The 16,070-nt window shown below is 46.8% G+C and overlaps 1 protein-coding gene across 47 annotated transcripts in view; it reads right to left on the bottom strand.

The window, feature by feature from the left end:
• The window catches only part of EIF4G3 (eukaryotic translation initiation factor 4 gamma 3), a 457,314-nt gene that overhangs the window by 64,201 nt on the left and 377,043 nt on the right, over window positions 1-16,070 (bottom strand). The gene's annotated exons all lie outside the window — the stretch shown is intronic.

Below are 16,070 nucleotides of genomic sequence, written 5' to 3' on the forward strand. Positions count from 1 at the left end.
TGTGAACCAAAGGTATAAGTGGAGACATAGACCACCCGCCCTTTCAGTTCCTACTCTACCACAAATCATGCGAAGATCCAAAGCAGAGGGGAAGGAGTGTGGGTCATGAACACCCATGGCGACCACACATCTCAAAGAACTCCAATGCTTCTTCGAGTGCTAGGCCCTATGACTATTCACTGTGGGTGATTCCCAAGCAGTGCTTTTTTAGGGGTAGGGTGTAAGGAGATATTTGGCATCACAGTCTGAAGGACTGGAGAACCAAATGATGCACCATCTGCCAAGGCCTGAGTCAGAGCATAGTGCCTAGTAAATGTATGGATCGAGCTCCAAGTAGCAGCTCTGCAGATTTCAGAAAGTTGGACACCTTGCAGTGATGCTACTGAGGGAGCATATGCCCCAGTTGAGTGAGTTTTGATATATCACAGAGGAGGAGCTTCTGCACTCTGGTAGCAAAGGAGGATGGCAGCCAGAGATGTGCCTTGGGAGTCTTTCAGAACTATGGCCTTGCCCTTCATTCTCTTGGTGAAGGAAACTAACAGTCGGGGAGATCTTCAAAATGGCTTTATCCAACAAAGCTCACGAACGCATAGGCTCAAATAAATTGGTTAGTCTCTAAGGTGCCACAAGTACTCCTTTTCTTTTTGCCAACAAAGCAGAAAGCCAGGGCTCTTCAAACATGTAGAGCGTATTATCTCCCATCGTTTCTAGTGTTGTGAGGTTTCAGGTAAAATATAGGTTAATGAATTGTTTCATTCGGATGGAAGTTTGACAAGACCTTAGGAACAAACTCAGGATGTAGTCAGAAGGACGCCTTGTCTCTATGACAGACTGTTTAAGGCATGTCTGCCATGAGGGCACCAAGCTTACCTACATTCTGAGCAGAAGTAATCACTATTAAAAAATCCACTTTCACTAATAAATACAGGAAGGAGCATGAAGCCAAGAGCTCAAACAGAGGCCACATAAGTGCTGCCAGTACTAAATTTAGATCCCAGGGAGGTATAGGTCGAGATACAGGAAGGAAAGTTCTAACAATACCCTTAAGTAATCAGACTTGTCATGGGATGAACAAAAACTGAGTCGCTCTCTACAGGATGGTTAAATGCACTAATACGTGCCAGATACTCTCAGTGCACTGCCTGGAAATCTGGATGGCTTTAGGTAGAGGAGGTAGTCAAGGATACAGAGACATTCTGACTTCGCTGGTGAAAGGTGATGTTTCTGGCATCACAGGGAAAAATGCTTCCACTTAGCAGTGTAACGCTTACATGTAAAAGATTTTCTACTATTAAGCAAGACGGATTGCACCTCTTTTGAGCAAGTTCACTCTGAGCCTGTTGCCGTACCAAAACCCAGGCTGTAAGCTGTAAGGAAGTTGAGATGGGATGGTTGGTGCTGCCCCCAATTTTGAGAGAGTAGTGTGGGAAATGATTGCTGGTGAATGCATCTGCAGGTGGTCATTTGCAGGGTCACTGCAGTAAACCAAAACAGACAGGGCCACCAGCTACCGTGGCGCTATTAGAATTACCGTCACTCTGTATTTTGTGGAGAACACATGGTCTCAGGGGAATGGGAGAGAAGGCATACATTAATGGTTCTGACCTTGGGAATAGGATGGCAACCTGTCTTGAGTCCAGACTGTGGCTGTTGCAAAAGCAATAAACTTGGCATTTCTTGTTTTCTTGGGTGTCAAAGAGGCTCCAGGATAGATACCCCCATTGTTGTGAACTTTGTTGGACCACTGAAAAGTGGAGCTCCCATTCATGATCCTAGCTGAATGTCTGATGAACCTATCTGCCAGGGAATTCGTAACTCCTCGAAGATGTACTGTGGAGAGAGTGATGCTGAGCTGGGTGCATCAGTTTCATAGCTGTACCACTTCCGTGGATAGTGGTGTGGACCTTGCTTGTTTATATAATAAACAGCGGACATGCTGTCTGACCTGATCTGAACTTGAGTAGAGCAGATGATGGATAGGAAGTGTCTGCATGACTCGCAGACAAATGTAGCTATAGCAGGTTAATGTCAAGTGTGGACTCTTGTGGGGTCTATGAACCTTGGGCTATGTGGTCATCCAGGTATACTCCCCAAGTCAGGAGAGATGCATCAGGAATGAGTGTTATCATGGGAGGAGAGTGAGTAAAAGGGATCTCTACACATGTTCCTCTTTTCCCACTAGGTGAGACAGGCTTGAACTGAAGGTGGGTAGGAGACCTTCTTTTCAAAGGAGTCCTTATTCGAAATATAGGCTGATTTTAACCAAGTCTGAAGACTTGGCAGGTGCCATCTGGTGAACGGGGTCACATAATGCACATTGCCACCTGCCCTCAAAGGTAGAAACCTGTCCAGTGATCAGAATACTTTGGTCATGATTGAATCCAGGGCTGCTCCAATACATTCTATAGTCCATGTAGGTGTTACAGTGGACTTTCCTGCATTTAATTGAAACTCAAAGGACTGGCACAAGTTCAGGTCACTGCCATCTGTACTTCTTGGTAGGACCGATCCTTGAGAAGCCAATCAACTAGATAGGGAAATATGTAATAGATAAGCGGGTTCCTACCACTCCTATGGATTTCGTTAATATCCTTGGATTATTATTATTAATAATAATATCCTAACATCTGATAGCCCAAAGGGAAGTACTTTGAACTGTAAGTGGTACATGCCCATCATAAAGTGCAGAAATATCCTGAGGGTTGGGTGAATATTGGAGTGGAAATATTAGACTGTGAGCAGTAAACCAGTTGTGTTCATTCAGCAATGACATTATGGCAGCCAACATAACCTTCCTGTATCTTGTATGATGGATGAAGACGTTCAACTGTCTGAAGTCCAGGATTGGCCTCCAACCCCATCTTCTTTAGAAACAGGAAGTACCTGGAGAAAAAATTCTTTCCACTATATTTGAGAGGTATAGACTCTATGGCTCCTAGATGGATCAAGGAGTTCTCTCCCTGTTTTGAGAATGCTCTCATGAGGGGTCCCTGAAAGGGAAGGGAGTTTGAGAGGTGGGGTCAACTGGAACTTGATGGTATAAGCCAGTAGAAATTATGTCCAGAACCAATCTGTTAAATCTGCCATCATGGAAGAAAATGGGCTAGGTGACCGCCAAACTGGGGTGAAGGTGGTACAAAAACAACTGGTTGACAGCTCTCGAGCAATTCATCAAAACACCTTTTTAGAGGGCTGATGAGTCTGGGGAAGATGGTGATGGAGCTGAGCACCTGCCCTGTTGCAGTCTTCTGGGCTTTCTTAGTGGACCATAGGACTGTTGGTGGTAAAACAACCGTGGCAGTGGCTGGTATCTCTGTTATTGTGGTCTTGAGAATTTTGTCCGTAATAGTGGGGTATAAATACCCAACAAATGAGGGTGGCAAGAGAATCTTTCAGTGAGTGGGGTTCCTCACCAGTCTTCTCACTGAAGAGGGTGTTCCCTTCAAAGTGGATGTCCTTTGCTGTTGCTTGTATCTCCCTTGGGAACCCAGATGTCTGCAATGAGGATGCTCGTCTCAGACCACCAAGTTTGCTAGTGAGCGGGACACTGCGTCTGCTGCATTAAGTGACTCCTGTAATAGTGATCAGGCAACTAGCTTCCCCTGATTGAGTATAGCCTGGAATTGAGGCTTACTTTCTGGGGGCAGTTTGTCAGAGAACTCTACCAGCCTGTTGTAAATGAGGAAGTCATACTTCAACATGCTGGTTTGGTAGTTCATGATCTGGAAAAGGAGTTTCATCCCAACAGGGTCTAGCCTCTTAGCCTCTTTATCTGAGGGGGTGGCTTTTGGATGGTAGAGTCTACTGTGTTTGGTGGCTGCCTGGACTACCAATGAGTTAGAGTTGGGGTGGAAAAATAAATATTCTGTACCTTTAGGGGGGACAATCTATCTCTTTCCAGATCTCTTTGAGGTAGGAGCACAGGCGGCTGGGATCTGCCAAATGTCCTTAGCTGGGTCTAAGATAGCTTCATTCATTCTTAAAGCCACTTTGGCAGGAGCCATTGAGTGGAGGATATCTACTAGCTTGTGTGCTGGATCCTGCACTTCCTCCAGTGGAATTTGGAGGGTGTCGACTATCCTCCTGGGCAGCTCCTGGTACTACCTGTAATCATCCAACAGAGAGGGAGAGATTGGCAGTACTGTCTCATCTGGGGATGAGGACATAAGTGTTGGTGGTTCCAGCAGTACTGGCTGTGTCTCTTGATATCCCACTAGTGCTTCCTCTCTAAACAATGGAGGGTAAGGTTGGCATGTATAATACTCTGGGATCTGATGGTAATGGTACCATGCACCCCAGTGTAACCATGTAGGGTTGTAAGGGTAGAGAGATGGACTATATGGTGAGTACCAGTGCTCCCTCGATGGTAAATATGGATCCTGGATATGGAAAGGTCTCCATGAAACCCTGGAAGTCCTATCAGGGCTAGGCTGTTGTGGGGAGGTCCTTGACGGAACCTGCAATAGGTACCATCTCTTGTTCCTCCTGTGAGGTTCCTCTGACTCAAGAAGTGGGGCTGTTGATGTCACCTGCATGAGGGTGGCACAGGTAGAGGTGGGTTAGGAACAGAGCATCCTGACATCATAGCTTTGTTGCTGGAGCGAAGGATCTGTTTATAGTAGATGGATGGTATTTCGATGTCCTGCATTAACACCAGTTCCATCAGGATTGGGGACCCCAATCCAAGTAGATAGCCAGATCCTGCATCAGGATGTATCTCGGTTTCGCCAGAGGAGGGCAAGCTGGTGTCTTTGGTGTTGGGACAAGCAGCACAGGCTTAGGTACATGGTGTGGTATTGCAGGTGTAGAGGGTGCGCACTCCTTACTACTTTTGGTGCCTGCTCGATCTCACAGTAAGCTCCAGATGAACCAGATCCATGTTAAGGGCATGAAGTCTCACTTGAACCTCAGGGAAGGGAATGCAGCTGCTCTCTGTTTCATGGATTTATGAGCAGCCATCTTTGCCCTCTTGTGCTGAATCATAGAATATCAGGGTTGGAAGGGACCTCAGGAGGTCATCTAGTCCAACCCCCTGCTCAAAGCAGGACCAATCCCCGACTAAATCATCCCAGCCAGGGCTTTGTCAAGCCGGGTCTTAAAAACCTCTAAGGAAGGAGATTCCACCACCTCCCTAGGTAACTCATTCCAGTGCTTCACCACCTTCCTAGTGAAAAAGTTTTTCCTAATATCCAACCTAAACCTCCCCCACTGCAACCTGAGACCATTACTCCATGTTCTGTCATCTGCAGAACAGTCTAGTTCCATCCTCTTTGGAACCCCCTTTCAGGCAGTTGAAAGCAGCTATCAAATCCCCCCTCATTCTTCTCTTCTGCAGACTAAACAATCCCAGTTCCCTCAGCCTCTCCTCATAAGTCATGTGTTCCAGTCGCCTAATCATTTTTGTTGCCCTCCGCTGGACGCTTTCCAATTTTTCCACGTCCTTCTTGTAGTGTGGGGCCCAAAACTGGACACAGTACTCCAGATGAGGCCTCACCAGTGTCGAATAGAGGGGAACGATCACGTCCCTCGACCTGCTGGCAATGTCCCTACTTATACAGCCCAAAATGCCGTAATGCCTTCTTGGCAACAAGGGCACACTGTTGACTCATATCCAGCTTCTTGTCCACTGTAACCTTTAGGTCCTTTCCTTCAGAACTGCTGCCTAGCCATTCAGTCCCTAGTCTGTAGCGGTGCATGGGATTCTTCCGTCCTAAATGCAAGACTCTGCACTTGTCTTTGCTGAACCTCATCAGATTTCTTTTGGCCCAATCCTCCAATTTGTCTAGGTCCCTCTGTATCCTATCCCTACCCTCCAGCGTATCTACCTCTCCTCCCAGTTTAGTGTCATCTTCAAACTTGCTGAGGGTGCAGTCCATGCCATCCTCCAGATCATTAATGAAGATATTGAACAAAACCGGCCCCAGGACCGACCCTTAGGGTGCTCTGCTTGATACCGGCTGCCAACTAGACATGGAGCCATTGATCACTACCCGTTGAGCCTGATGATCTAGCCAGCTTTCTATCCCGCTTCTCTTTCCCCTGGTCATGCCTTCACTTAATGGAGCCTTTTGACTTTGAAGAGTGCCAGGGGAGAGCTAGTTGGCAATTCCAGTCTTGAGTTGGAGAACAGGAGGGCCCTAAATCTGATGTAGACCTCAGGGCTACCTCCATAAGGTATCGGCAGTCCCAGAACTCTTGAACTTTCCTGGTGCAAGGGGGAAATGAGTGGCAAATCCCATGCATGTGCCTCCATTAAGCAGCAGAGATAGGTCTCATGAGGCTCGCTCACCAGGAAGATGTAGGAGCAGGTGAGGCAAAATTTGAAGCCAGACCCCTGGGCAAAAGCCCCAGTGTTGGAGAGAGACAGGGTGGGGAAGTAAGCCCCTCAAAAACTCTATTAATTAAACTAGACAAACTGTGAGCAATAAAAGAGGAACAGAAGGGGCGATCAGTCCATGTCACTACTTATGTCCTTGGTTTGCAGCATGAAGAGAAGTACTGCACAGGCGAGGACCAATAGACCCTGCTACTGAAGAATTTCTGGTCCTGGGAACATGGAGCGCACGTGCACCTACAGTGAATACCATATGGATCAGGACTTGAATAACTTCTTTCAAAATGGTTTCAGTTTGGATTAATATGGAAGAGGAGTTAGTTGCCTGTAACTGGGAGTCCGGTGGCACCTTAAAGACTAACAGATTTATTTGAGCATAAGCTTTCATGGGTAAAAACCTCACTTCTTCAGATGCAAGAAGTGAGGTTTTTACCCATGAAAGCTTATGCTCAAATAAATCTGTTAGTCTTTAAGGTGCCACTGGACTCCTTGTTTTTGTGGATACAGACGAACATGGAACCCCCTGATACTTGTTACCTGTAACTGGCAGTTCTTCTAGATGTGTCGTCCCTATCTGTATTCCACTGAGGGTTATATGCATGCACCATATATCTGGAGCTGGAAAATTTGCATGCACCCTTTCTCTGTCTCATGGTTTCATCTGAGGCGATAAAGGGCGGGGCGGACTGACCGCACCCTCAGTTCCTTCTCCACTGCAAATCGAACAGATCCAGAGGGGAAGGAAGGTGGGATTGGAACACAGATAGGGACCACACATCTTGAAAAACCTTCAGTTACAGGTAAGTAATATCTTCTTCTTTGCGTGATGGTCCCTATTGTGTTCTACTGAGGATGATTAACAAGAGTCATATACCAAGGCATAATGAGCAGCAAAGGTATGTACCCAAGCTCCACATGGCCATCCTACATATGTCAGAAAGTGGTACATCGTGAAGTGCGGCTGTAGTTTATGTTTGCGCTGTTGTGGAATGGGCTCATACCCCAAAGGATGGAGACAGTCCCAACAACTGATAGCAGAGCGTAATGCACCCTGAAATCCAATTAGAAATCCTCTGTGTGGAAACTGTCTATCCCTTAATCCTTTCAGCTACCACAATAAACAGTCGAGGGGACTTCCTGAATGGTCTCATTCTCTGCAGGTAGAAGGCAAAGGCCCTGTTGATAACAAGGAAGTGAATGCCCCGTTCCTTTGCCAAGGAGTGAGGCTTCAGGAAGAAAGCAGTAAGTGTACGGGTTGGTTGAGGTGAAAGCAGGATACAACCTTTGGCATAAACTTGGGGTGCAGATGCAGAGAAACTCTGTCCTTATGGAATGGTAAAAGGGCAGGGGGTTCACCGTCATGACCCCCCAGTTCTCCTACCCTTCTTACAGAAGTAATAGCTACCAGGAATGTGACCTTCTTGGAAAGAAGAGACAGGGAGCATGAGGCCAAAATTCAAAGGGTGAATTCATTAAGGTTGAAAGGACGACGTTGAGGTCCCATTGGGGGTCCGAAGGAGGCCTTTCCAAAGCCTACTATTCAATGGATGTGTAAATACAGAGTGCCCGGCCACAGGGGGGTGGAAAGCACTAATAGCCACTATGTTCAATATCTTTATCCATGATTTAGATAATGGCACAGAGAGTACACTTATAAAGTTTGGGAGGGATTGCAAGTACTTTGGAGGATAGGATTAAAATTCTAAATGATCTGGACAAACTGGAGAAATGGTCTGAAGCAAACAGGATGAAATTCAATAAGGACAAATGCAAAGTACTCCATTTAGGAAGAAACAATCAGTTGCATACTTATAGAATAGGAAATGACTACCTAGGAAGGAGTACTGTGGAAAGGGTTCTGGGGGTCATAGTGGACCGCAAGCTAAATATGAGTCAACAGTGTAACACTACTGAAAAAAAAGCAAACATCATTCTGGGATGTATTAGCAGGAATGTTGTAAGAAAGACACAAGAAGTAATTCTTCTGCTTTACTCCGCGCTGATTAGGCCTCAACTGGAGTATTGTGTCCAGTTCTGGGCACCACATTTCAGGAATGATGTGGACAAACTGGAGAAAGTCCAGAGAAGAGCAACAAAAATAATTAAAGGTCTAGAAAGCATGACCTATGAGGGAAGATTGAAAAAACTGAGTTTGTTTAGTCTGGAAAAGAAAAGACTGAGAGGAGATGTGATAACAGTTTTCAAGTACATAGATGATCACCGTGCTTGGGGAGGATGGAAGGAATGGTCTCCTGGTGCAAACCAGACATGGGCCTGTCCAGTAGTGGAGGGAGAGGAATACCTCTGGGAGAATTGTCACAGGAGGTCCATGGTATGTAGCAAGGGAAAACAGACACTCTGGAACCACAGCTGGAGGCAGCAAAGGTGAAGACGAGTGAAGGTGGTGACATATGTGCAAGCCGCCATGTGGCCAAGGTGGGAAAGGCATGTCTGGACCACAACAGAAGGGCTAATGATAATTTTGGCAATCAACTCTTGTACCATCTGGAAGAAGTCCCTCCCTTGGTAGGTAGGCTTGACTCAAGATCGCATTGATGTTGGCCCCTATGAATTCTAGTGACTGTGTGGGATCCAAAGTTGATTTTTCGCCATTTATGCTCACCCCCAGGGAGGAGAGGAGCCTTAAAAGCATGCAGGTTGAAGCTCAAGCCTTCCTTTTGGGTCATGCTGCTAGCAGCCAGTCATCAAGGTACGGGAATATAAGGACCCCCTGACGTCGGGCAGTGGGCCGCCACTACACAGAAAACTTTGCTGAAGACTCATGGAGCAGTGGTGAATCCGATCGGTAAGACACTATGTTGGAAGTGTCAATGGCCTACTGCAAATCTCAGGAACCTTCTTTGGGTTGAATAGGTGTCTATTCCACTGAATGCATCCAATGAAGTGAGCTGTAGCTCACAAAAGCTCATGCTCAAATAAATTTGTTAGTCTCTAAGGTGCCACAAGTACTCTTTTTCTTTTTATATGAAAATAGGGATCCTGCATATTGAGAGCCTTAAAACACATGCCTTTTTCCAGTGAGGGTATTATGGCTGCTAAAGGTGACCATACAAAACTTGGGCTTGCGAATGAACCAATTGAGACGACACTGGTTCAAGACTGGTCTTCATCCGCCTTTCTTCTTGCATACAAGGAAATATGTGAAATAGAATCCTATGCCCTCGTCAGTCATAGGAATGGGTTCTACTGCTACCATTTGAAGAAGAGAGTCCATCTCTAGGGCGAGGATACTGTCTGGCCCTCTCATCAATTAAAGTCCAGTTGGCAGCCGTCTCAGCCTTCCACTCTCCTGTTCAAGGTAGATCAGTCTTCTCCCATGACAGTCGGGTTCCTAAAAGGTCTGGAGAGTCTTTATCCCCAAAGGTTCCAATAAGGCCAATTCACAGGCCATAAACCCTGCAGCCAGACGCCCGCTACCAGGCCGGTATGACAGCCCGACACCAGGGCCGAACAGTGTCCCCGGGCTGGACCTTGAAATCTCCTTACGAACCCGAGGAGTACTCCCTCTTGGACCAACCGTGAGCCAGTGCCTCCTGCTCCCAGCTATGGCATCGAGGGGAGTGAGATTGGTGCCAAGGAGCCGAGTCTTGTTGCTGTCACAGTGACCGGAGTCTAGTCAGCAGTGATGTGTGCTGGGATGGGGCAAAGGTGTTGGGGATTGGGAGCAGGCTGCTGGGGATTGGTGCCATGATGCCAACCAGTGTCATGAAGAGGTCCCTTAGTACCTACCTAGGGAGGTGGTGGAATCTCCTTCCTTAGATATTTTTAAGGTCAGGCTTGACAAAGCCCTGGCTGGGATGATTTAGTTGGGGACTGGTCCTGCTTTGAGCAGGGGGTTTGACTAGATGACCTCCTGAGGTCCCTTCCAACCCTGATATTCTATGATTCTATGATACCGTGGTGACCATGACTGGCTTTGGGGTACTGCATCTATGCCTTGGAGCCAGAGACCGGGAATGTGCTACCGGAGACCATGAACTCTGCACTGATGACCATGGGTGTGGAACTGGAGACCGGGCTCGAAGATTGGTGAGGTTCTGGCGAGCGACGACCCCAAACTAGCCACTGGGAAGGCCCCATCTGTGGCTTGCCCTTAGGGGAAGGGGCCTTTCGTGCGTGTGTCTCCTTTGGTGAGGGCGGCACGCGGAGGGCCATTAAGTCTTTGGACGTTTGAAAGGCCCCTGGCATCAATGGCACCGTGAGGTGTCTGGGGCCCCAACTGCTCCCGGGAGTTGGAGGAGGCTCTCATACTGGGCTTGGAGCCCTGGCCAGAGAGGCTGCACCTTGCAGTCCCGGTGCAGACGGATGGCTCAGCACGGGTCCTGTGCCCATCGCAACTTTCCTGGACTTCTTCTTGGATGGAGATCGGCCATGTTCATGCTGTTTGCCGCTAGTGTGCGGATCGCTGATTGGCATGTGTTTGTGGCAAACTGTGCATGGCTTGAAACTATAGGACTGGGGCATGCCTCGTCCCAGGGACAAGTCTAAACTAAACTAAACTAATGTACTAACTACTTAAAACACTATATAACAACTATGTAAACAGAAAACAGCAAAAACTTTAGAAGCACTTTGCGAGATGCAAAGAACAGGCATTCCAGAAACCGTCACAGGTGGTAAGAAGGAATTGAGCAGGGGTGGAATAGGGGGGAATAGCTCAGTGGTTTGAGCATTGGCCTGCTAAACCCAGGGTTGTGAGTTCAATCCTTGAGGGGGCCATTTAGGGATCTGGAGCAAAAATTGAGGATTGGTCCTGCTTTGAGCAGGGGGTTGGACTAGATGATTTGGGGGGAGGGATAGCTCGGTGGTTTGAGCATTGGCCTGCTAAACCCAGGGTTGTGAGTTCAATCCTTGAGGGGGCCATTTAGGGATTTGGGGCAAAAATTGTGGATTGGTCCTGCTTTGAGCATGGGGTTGGACTAGATGACCTCCTGAGGTCCCTTCCAATCCTGATATTCTATGATTTCTATGATTAGGTGCAGGGCCGATGGAGCCTAATATACCTGTGCATGAGAGCGGAGCTCCAGGGAGCACCACAGCTGGCCCTACGGATACCGCTGAGGCAAAAATCTCTGGCAGCCGTGCATGCGCATACACCTAGCATGGAATTAACATGAGCTACCACTCGAAGAAGAAGTGGCGGATTCAGCAGTCTGTGCGACTTCTTTTTGTTTGTGAGCCTTGGAACGTACCGCTTCTCCATGGCTGGAACTTGTGGAAGGTGCACTGTCTTTCTTGGGCCTGGAGAAAGACTTACTGCCATGCTTATGTGCATGCTTCTGTGCCTCACGACCAACCTCTGGCACAGGGTACACAGTACTGGTACTAGCAATACCGGCTTGGATCTCTGTGGTAGGAGGTGAGCTCCTGGATTTCTCAGGCTGACATACAGGGGAGATTCCCCCGCCTGGGTTCGACTGCGGCCTCACGGTGACCTCCATGAGGTGCTTCTGGAGCCAGAGAGCTCGGCCTTTCTGGGTATGGCTTGGGAAGAAGAGGCAGATATTGCACCTGGATGAAATGTGGGCTTCTCCCAAACAGTAAATGCAGCGTTGGTCCTCCTTGCTGTCCAAGAAAGAGCATCTTCACCATAATCCAGTAGCCAGATGTGGGTGTAGGTGATGGTGCTGGGGGAATTGGCAAAAATGGCATCCCAAAGTCCTTAAAATGTTAAACTATTACTACTATTAAAACTACAAAAAATGAACTATGTACAGTACTAAAAAAATTTTTTTTAAAGTGTGTCACAGCGAGATGAGAGGAGAGTAGAAGCTCTGACCGAGACCATGCAGCGGTGAGAAGGAACTGAAGGCGCAGTCAGTTCACTTCACTCTTTATTGCCTTGGAGTAAACCATGAGGTAGAGCAAGGGCACATGTGTGGACCAACAGACACTACTACTTTCAAATTATCCGGCTCTGGATGCATGGTGCATGTGTATAACCCTTAATGGAATACAACAGGGACCATCACTCAGAGAAGAAACTGACAATCTTGCTTAACACTTGTAGTGAATCCATACAATTTTAAGAATGTCCACTCCAAACTGTTGGCAGAATTAAGTACAAATGTATACTCCAATTCATACTTTGCATTCTCTTTTAGACTTATCCATGCTGCTCTTTTCTCTTGCATTTACATTTTACACAGCCTGAATTTTTGCTCAGATTCTGCAGTATCTATTTGGACATTTAGTCCCAAATTTTTGTTACCGCAGAGTTAAGGTTTCCCAGTAGTACCTTGTTCCCTCAAGAATGTGGAGAGTGGATAAACTTAAACCTCTGAAAACCAAGAACTACAAAGATAAGGTTCATGCTACCCCACAGAGCAACCTGGAGCTGTCAACAGTCACTGAGGATAGCCCAGTAATGCTGGTGGCATAGCCACGAAGGAGGACTAAGAAAACATGCCAATTATTGTGTTGCGTACCACAGATTTGAATTACAGCATTTACCTGCATGCACTCCAGCTGTATTCACTGTGTTAGCTGCAGCTGTGCTGAATGGTGGAGGGATTAGTTACAGCAAGTTAGCAGGAGAGGTGCATAGTTACCATGAAGGATCAGCCATGCCTCATTTCAGTGCTGACTTCTGTAGTTTGTCTCAGTAGCACTTCACAGGGGTCTTTTAATGGGGAGTTGGTGGCATACATGACTTTGGTCTCAAGGCTTAGTGAGAGGTAAATGAAAGCAATGTCTCAAAGCTCAGTGTTTGAGTATAGACTAGGTGTACATAGCTCCTATTTGCTATGCCTAACCTAACCCTGAGTTTTACCTCAGCAAAGGAAGGTGTTAAACTTTGTCCTACAGTGCTCATCTGCAGCATTCCCAGAATGTTTTGTAGCATCTGCAAGGGTAAAGTGTTAGTACGTGTGTTATTATGCTAGTATGTGTGTTCGGGCATCGATCAAAGAGAGGAGAGTTAAGGCTGTATTGCAGGAGTGGCACATACCATAATCCTGTATTTCCTGGTTTTCAGAAGTTTAAGTTCAGCCAATCTCTACATTTTTGAATGGCAAGAGGCATCACTGAGCAACCTTAACTCTGTGTTCACTAAGTTTCTGGGCAATTAATTTTTCTGCATCCCCATTTTCCACAGCCCAGCCCTCCCACTCTACTGCTCAAGGTTACTTGGCAATGATTATCCCAGCCATAGGATGCACTGGCTGTATGTTAGTCCCTTCACTGCCCCTGCATCATCTCATCTCCCATCTCTGCCCCCCAGCATAGCCTAGTTTCCCCACCTCAGCTCACCTCCATATGGAGAGAAGGACATTTGTATGGGACAGACATGAGGGAGCATGGATATGGGGAATTTTTTAGGGGACAGAGCTAAAATGCCCCAATATCTCCCACAGCACAGCTCTGATGCTCTCCTCTCTAGCCCGCTCTTCCCTGCACTGCTCCAAAACCCTACACATTCTCCCTCACTGCTCATACTTCCCCCACCTACTCAGACTCTTACACTCCTGCTCTAACTCTTCCAACATTCCCTCTCTCTCACACACACACACACACACTCTCCACCCTCTTTGCCTCTCTATCTGTAAGTTTGGAGGGGTCATGGAGAGGTGATGGGGCTTTGAGGACTACCTGTACCAGTTGGAGGTCAGAAGGTGAAGGAGAGTGTAGATACAAAGTCCTAACCCAAGTATGGGTATATGGGATGGGGTTCTACAGATCCATTTGCAGGAAAGGAGGTTCGGAAAGGTGTGAAGTGGACTGAAGAGATGTTCTCAGCCTGTGGGCCTGTGCCATACTCCAAGGAAGCCCTTTCTCAGTTCCCTACCCCATCTCAGCACTCACAAAAAGAAGTACTTGTGGCACCTTAGAGACTAACAAACTTATTTGAGCATAAGCTTTCGTGAGCTACAGCTCACTTCATCTCAGCACTGTGTACCTGTGCCATGCACTGCACATATTAATTCCTAGCTCCCAATCCGGTCTCAGCACGGAGGGGGCTTTTTTTGAAGGGGGACAGGAATAGGGGGTATAGATGTGGTGAGGTTTGGGGGACAGAGCTGAAGCTCCAACTCTGTATCTCCTACTGCACAGCTCTGATCCTCTTTTTTCCTCCTCACACTCTCCTGCACTGTTCCAAGCTCCCCTATTTTCCTACAAGCATCAGCATCATGGTAAGGGTGAGCCTAGTATTCCCATCCTCACTGCTGCAGGCAGCATGGGGATGGAGTAGAGTTCTACAAAAAGAAAAGGAGTACTTGTGGCACCTTAGAGACTAACAAATGTATTTGAGCATAAGCTTTCGTGAGCTACAGCTCACTTCATTGGATGCATTCAGTGAATGTCTAAGTCCTAGTCATCCAACTGTGTTTTCAAAAACACAGCATTTGAATGATCCCTTACTCTAATAAGTTGCTGTATAGGAGTGTGTTGGCCTCTTGATAGCTGTGCCAGAACACAATCCCAAGGGGAAAAGGTTGGCAAAGGTGCATAGCCTCCTTCCTACATCCTCCCAACCCCTCTCCTTCTGCACTGCTCCAACATCCTGCACATTTCTCCTTACTGCTCTGATCCTTCATATTCCCGAGCTCTGCATTAAAAAAGTTGGAAGAATCTGAAAATACTATGAGCAGCTCATTTTAAGGGAGCTGTGTAATTTGTCCAACAGTACAGCTATACTGCAATGTAAGCTCAGGGTTTGAATTCAGGCTTAAGCCTAACCCCCTTTCCATCAACACATAAATTGTGCTAATCCAGGGCTCCCACCCAGGATCCCAGAGGTTGAGGGTCCAAGCCTGAGTCAAGCCAGGACCCAGGGTACAAGCCCTATTGGTCTGCAGCGTAGACATAGCACCAGTGGACTTATGCTCTGGAAGTCCATCAAAATTATCCCACAATCCCTTAGGCCAACTTTCTTTGACCTCTGGACAGTCAAGTTTGGTGGACACTCAAGTTTTCCCACACTGCACCATGAACAAAACACTAGAGTGGCCACATTTTGGGAAGTTTGAAATATGAGTTGTTGGACTGGGGCCCACACAATACAGTGTAGACACTGGAGTCCCAGGTTAAGACCCAGGGTTCAAAAATTCCTAATTTGGGTTTACAAAAGAACCTAGGGTTTCAGGGCCTACACTAACAAACCCACAGTCTGCAACTTGAGTTCTACTAGTCCTGGGCTTACACTGCAGTGTAGACATACCACAAATGACTCTGACTGCTTAACTTGCTGTCCTTTGAGCGTACTCAGTCCCTCTGCTCAGGAAATAGTTGAGGAGCATTATCACATTATCCCAACTGCTTATTAGAGTCTTTCATCTTCCCCCTATTTAATTAATGGTAATTACCTTGATAACACCTACAAAGTAAAATCAAAGTCCTCTTGTGTATTTTAAAGCAATTTAAAATATTGGTTTTAAACCAGAAATTTTTATCTCAGAGCAAAACTTCCAAAAGGAGCCCCTGCAGAATGCAAGCAACATACACAATACACTTTCTTTGAAAACTGCCATGGCCAGGATTCAGACTGACAGTATATTGTTATAGCTCAGGTTTAGTGACCACAGCATGTCACTTTGAGCCACCCAGCTTCTGTGACAACAGATTACCTGCAACAGAGTCCTAGTCTTGCTGCACATGTTATAATTTAGTGAAAACTTTTACTCCAGATCACTTGTGCTCCAAACTTTTCAGGAAGTTTTAAAACTCTATTAGAGAGATCTATTTTGGGAATTGAATTTGTTCCTAATTTGTTGTA

This window comes from Caretta caretta, chromosome 18, assembly GCF_965140235.1.
Source record: "Caretta caretta isolate rCarCar2 chromosome 18, rCarCar1.hap1, whole genome shotgun sequence".
Taxonomy (NCBI): Eukaryota; Metazoa; Chordata; order Testudines; family Cheloniidae; genus Caretta; species Caretta caretta.